The sequence below is a fragment of the Ranitomeya imitator genome, chromosome 2, assembly GCF_032444005.1.
Source record: "Ranitomeya imitator isolate aRanImi1 chromosome 2, aRanImi1.pri, whole genome shotgun sequence".
NCBI classification, from domain to species: domain Eukaryota; kingdom Metazoa; phylum Chordata; class Amphibia; order Anura; family Dendrobatidae; genus Ranitomeya; species Ranitomeya imitator.
The window spans coordinates 356,973,031-356,979,522 of NC_091283.1; positions in this window are offsets into that span (position 1 = coordinate 356,973,031).

Here is a 6,492-nt window from a genome sequence, read left to right on the forward strand (position 1 = left end):
CTGTCCCCACGTGGAACCGTCCAACACACAGGCCACTCTGCAGTGTCCAGCCTGGACACATGGAAGTCTGTCCACTCTTGCAGACTCCCAAACACACTCACCACATGGGCTACACACACCTCTTTACATAAGTGTAACCACACCCAGATACCTGTCACATGGCCAGTCAGGTGAGTGTGACATCACCACAGATCCTTCAACACAAAACCATCTTAGGTATTCAAACACGCCTCTTAGGGTGGGTTTGTAGGTGACTGAACCCACCCATCTCGCCAATCACCTGGAAACCTTCCCAATGTAAACATATCCCTCAGCAGTAGATCTGCTTGAGCAAAACATACCCAGGCTTCCATCACAAGGCCACCCACCTCTGCGATACATACCGTCCATTAATCACATGACCTTTAGCCACGCTACAACACATATGTATATATGTTATTACTTCATACAGCGCTAGATAGCTTTAAAGCCGGTAATTCAATTGCCGGCTTTTGCTATCTCCTTCCTAAAACCCGACATGATATGAGACATGGTTTACATACAGTAAACCATCTCATATCACCATTTATTTTGCATATTCCACACTACTAATGTTAGTAGTGTGTATATGCAAAATTTGGCCGTTCTAGCTATTAAAATAAAGGGTTAAATGGCGGAAAAAAATTGGCGTGGGCTCCCGTGCAATTTTCTCTGCCAGAGTAGTAAAGCCAGTGACTGAGGGCAGTTATTAATAGCCTGGAGAGGGTCCATGGTTATTGCCCCCCCCCCCTGGCTAAAAACACCTGCCCCCAGCCACCCCAGAAAAGGCACATCTGGAAGATGCGCCTATTCTGGCACTTGGCCACTCTCTTCCGATTCCCGTGTAGCGGTGGGAGATGGGGTAATGAAGGGTTAATGGCACCTTGCTATTGTAAGGTAACATTAAGCCAAATTAATAATGGAGAGGCATCAATTATGACACCTATCCATTATTAATCCAATACTAGTAAAGGGTTAAAAAAACACACACACATTATTAAAAATTATTTTAATGAAATAAAAACAAAGGTTGTTGTAATAATTTATTCTACGCTCAATCCTTCTGAAGACCCTCGCTCTGTAACAAAGTAAAAATAATAAACCAACAATATACATACCTTCCGAAGATCTGTAAGGTCCCATGATGTAAATCCATCTGAAGGGGTTAAAACATTTTGCAGCCAGGAGCTCTGCTAATGCAGCGCTGCTCCTGCCTGCAAAACCCCGGAGAATGAAGGTAAAGTAGGTCAATTACCTATATTTACCTTCATTTGCAGTGAGGCGCCCTCTGCTGGTTGTTCCTGGAGCGTGGGAACTTTCCTAGAAAGCTCCCAGGCTCGAGTTCATATGAGGACAACCAGCAGAGGGCGCCCTCATATGAACTCGAGCCAATTTTTTCCATTTAACCCTTTAATTTAATAGCTAGAACGGCCAAATTTTGCATATACACACTACTAACATTAGTAGTGTGGAATATGCAAAAAAATGGGGATATGAGATGGTTTACTGTATGTAAACCATGTCTCATATCATGTCGGGTTTAGGAAGGAGATAGCAAAAGCCGGTAATTGAATTACTGGCTTTAAAGCCATCTAGCGCTGTATGAAATATTAATATATATACATATATGTGTCTCACTGACATATATATACATATATATATACCTATTCTATGTGTACACATTTATTCTACCTATTCTACTGTAAGCTGTCAGTGAGATTTTACTGTACACCGCAATGAATTGCCGGCTTTTCTCTCTAACAGCGCTGCGTGTTTCTCGCAAGTCACACTGCTGGTCCGTGTGTAATCCGTATTTTTGGGGCTTCCATAGACTTTCATTGGCTTTTTTTGCGCAATACGGTGACAAACGCAGCATGCTGCGATTTTCTACGGCCGTAGCTAGCCGTATAATACAGATCAGTAAAATATGGCAGATAGGAGCAGGGACATAGAGAAGCATTGGGCCGTGTGTAATGCGTGTTTTATGGACGTATTTTATGCGCTCATACGTCCGTAAAACTCGTTAGTGTGACGCCGGCCTTAGACTGTATGTTTTCTGTGCCAGAAAATGAGACACAGATGCCACACACAGGACTGCCACTGATACAGATTTGCCAATTTTAATCTGCACTTTCTTTTTTTCTTCAGGGAGACTAGTGAATAAATCTGGGCCACTGTATTAGAGTATATTTTCTGTGGCAGAAAGTGGCTTGAAGAGATATAACGAAAAAAAAAAAAAGGGACTGTACTACAATTACTATCTCCCTGTAGTAATCTCAGCAATGTATGGCAGGCAGCAATAACAAGGAGTGGACTGCTGCACAAAAAAGTCAAAAGTGTGGACAAACAAACAAGAAAGCTGTGCAGAAAGGAAGGAGCAACAGGATTTGTGCTTTGAAAAAAGCAGTTGGTTTGCACAGCGGTGTACAAACAGCAATGCAGCGATCAGGGAGCCTTCTAGGGCAGCCCAATGAGCTACAGCGCTGAGGAAAAAAAAATGTAGCCTCCACTGTCCCTGCTAAGAAAAGGTGGTGTTGGACAGTGGAAATCGCTACAGCACAAGCGGTTTGGGGGTTAATGTACCCTGCCTAACGCTATCCCTGCTTCTGACGAAGCGGCAGCAACCTCTCCCTATGCTCAGATCAGCAGCAGTAAGATGGCGGTCGGCGGGAACGCCCCTTTATAGCCCCTGTGACGCCGCAGAAAGCAAGCCAATCACTGTAATGCCCTTCTCTAAGAAGGTGGGGACTGAGATCTATGTCATCACGCTGCCCACACTCTGCGTCCACCTTCATTGGCTGAGAAATGGCGCTTTTCTCGTCATTGAATCGCGACTTTGGCGCGAAAGTCGCGTACCGCGTGGCCGACCCCACACAGGGATCGGGTCGGGTTTCTTTGCCAAAAGTCGGCGACTTATGAAAATGACCGATCCGTTTCGCTCAACCCTAGCTCTGACCCAATCAAATTAGCTCATCTCTAGTTAAAAGCTCTTCACTTTCATATTAAACAGTGTAAATTGCTCTGGGCAGTGCAAGGGTTAATCTGGTGTTAAGGGCTCTTGGAGCTAAGGCTCTCAGCTGTGCACTGCTAGCCACTCCCATCTCCTATATAAACTGAGCAAGAGATTGCTGTTGATGGTTATTTGAGGAGGTGGTTGGTGGATTTTTCTATGACTGTCGCTAGGTTTTGAGTGTGTTATAATTCCCTTATTTCTCCTACTTTGGTTTAACCCCATCCTCCACTCCCCGGTGCATTCCTGTTACATGTGCGTGTATATTTGGTATTTGTTGTTACTCTCGTTTGTATAATCTTGTTAGCCTGGTTGGTGTATTACCGTACACTACTACTCCCCTCTTCCCTGGGTGGGAAAAGAGTACAGACTGAGGACGGATTCAAGAGCTAAGGCAAGGTACATGGCCCCAGCATCTTCACCATCAGACAGGGAAGGAGCCCCTGGTCCCTGGACACCCGACAACTCGTGACAAGCTGCTGATAAAAAGCCACACATCTTCCTATCCACTGTGTTCTATAGCTGTACTGTATTGCTGCAGGGCATCAAACCCCCCTGAAACTGCTTCCAAAAAAAGGAATAATTTTTGCTTATTTTTTTTTATTTTTAAATCCACTGCTTTTCACTTTTCAAATAGCAAGCCTGCTGCTGATCCAAACAAAATTATAATGTTTGCTTGGCTGGTTACCATTTCCTCTTCATTTTCCAAATATTAAACCTTTGATGATCCCATTAGAAGAAATGATTGCAGTAAAAAAGCTATTGTGTTTTCATTTTCCAAACAAAAACCTATTGTTGCTCCCGCAAAAAGGGATACGTTTTGGAGCACTACCTGTAAAATAGCCATGACTTCTTCCATGTACAATGACTGCGTCTATTGCAGTGTGTTATTAAACAGTCTGTTGGTTACCACCAGCTACATCCATTTACCCACAATATATGCTAAAAAGAACCTGTTGCCACAAAAAATGCTATCAACCTAAAATAAAAGCAAAATAAGCAAATACCCTGCAGTAAATAAATAGCAATAGTGCATGAAAATAACATATGGTATGTAGCATAATTTTGATTAAAAAAAAACCATAAAAGCTATTACTCCACGTCGTAGCGACCCTCATCTCATTAGGTTTTTGTTTCAGGTTTTTGCACTTTTTACATTTATATAGCTTCCCATGGCTGGGTGTCCATTGATTGGGGACTTTGTCCTGCTCAGCTCTAATTCACATTTTGGAGGTTTTAAAACTGGCGGTTAGGAATAGGGTCACCTTGACGTGGTGGAATGGCTTTTGTTTGTTTTTTTATCAAAATTATGTTAACTAAGTACCCTATGTTATTTTTTATGCACTATTGCTAATTATTTACTTACTGCAGGGTATTTGCTCATTTTGTTTTTATCTTAGGTTTTCACTGTTTAGTGGTCAGTGTGAATGTGCGCCTAAACAATTCATGCATAACTTATATTCTAGTTCATCTCTTTAGGTTTTGGCATTTACATTTTGTCTGGCTAGCTTAATAGAGCAGCGGATGCTCTATTCTCTTATTCTCCCTGCAGCCACTGCTTCCAGTCATCAGGCAGGTGCAAAGGGCAGCGAATAGCCACCATTTACTAGACAGTGAATGATTATTCTTCTGCAATTTGACAGCCAGCTCTGCATGCTACAGAGCAGGTTGTCAATCAAAGTGAAGGAGTGCCATTACAGCACACACACTGCATAGTGAGCGATAACTGTAACAGCACCTTGCAATGCTGGGATGACTAGAAGCAGAGGCTGTAGGGAGAATAAAACTTAATTTTCTCCCTGCAGCTGGTCAATTAAGGATGCCACACAATATTTAAGTGCTATTTACCAGCAGAATACCACTATATATGTAGGTAAATGGGATTTTTGTGTGCAGCATTTTCATTTCTAGGTCAATATACTATTTCGGTTTGGGCATTAAAAGCGCTTGAAAGATTTTAGAGTTCTTAGTGACCTCAGAGTGTTTAAACATATTTTCAGAAGAATTTGAGGTTTAGAATTTTGAAAAGTTTGGCGAAGCTGGCAAATTTGAATTTCAAAAGAATCTCTCTTCTCTAAAATCGAATGTACATTACTAAGATCAATCCAGACTCCAGAGCATAATAAACATACATAAAATACATTTTAAAAAAAATCAAACTCAAAGCCAAGCTCCACCCAACTTCTTTGATCACAGTCTTCCGTTAACCATTTTGGCCTCTTCTGTCTCCCAGCATCTTTAGCATCTCCTGCGCTGACAAGATTGCAAAGTCATGATGTCACTGCATATTAAGAACAGGAGACACCAGAGATACCAAGTGCCAGAGGATGTCAAAAATATTTCAGTGAAGTTCAACTGAAGGATGAGAAAAGCTAAAGAACCACCATAATGCATGATCCAGTCTGTCTTAGAAGAGCTAATTCCCCATCCTACCCTAAATTGTTTATAGTGAACCAAATATGCAGACAAACTTTACACATTTACATAAACTTCTGATATTTTCTGCTAATAAAGCATTTAAACCTTTTTTTAACTCCATGGTTATTCCTGTTTCCAAGTCCTGAGATCAGCTGTTCTACAGATTAATAGTTCTCAAGGTAAAAGTGTGTCTCCTCGGAGACTGAACCTTTCTTTCTCCAGGTGGAGGGAGTGCCTCCTTGTCTTTTGCGGGGACTTTACATAAAATAACTTTCACCCTCTTACATTCAGTAGCAATTTATCTGCAGAAAGCAGATTGTACCCAATGAAAAGTCAACTCACTGCTCAAGGAACCCAAATCCTTTTGCTCGGCACCAAGACTTAAGCCACTCATTTAGCTCCCTAAAGATCCCACTGTCTCTCTAAAGCCTCTTTTCCACTTTCGAGAAACACGTCTGTGTCTCGCATGTGAAAACCAAGCTCTGGTGCCGGCACTTGGGAGCGGAGCGTGCAGCTCCATGTGTTGCTATGCGGCCGCACGCTCCGCTCTGGAGTGCCGGCGCAACAGCTTGGTTTTCACATGCGAGACACGGATGTGTTTCTCGTAAGTGGAAAAGAGGCCTTATGTTGTATATAGCACAGGCAGTTTTCAAGGCAATACTATTTTGCAGGGCCTTCCCTTCAGCCTGGAGCCTAAATCTTTAAATTAATTTTAAGGATCCTCTATCACTTATTCTGTCATTGATTCCCATGTTGACCATGACACTTGGATCTTCACCAGCCCCCGCAGTAATTTATCAACCTGTTCCACCACAAGTTGATCCTCATGTTTGCGTGGGTTCCTACGGCTACTCCGGTTTCCTCCCACACTCCAAAGACATACTGATAGAGAATTTAGATTGTGAGCCCCATCGGGGACAGCGATGATAATGTGTGCAAACTGTAACGCGCTGCACAATATGTTAGTGCTATATAAAAATAAAGATTAATATTCAAAATAAAGATTATTATTTGAGGCGCTCTCGGTGCCAAACTATTCTATCCCT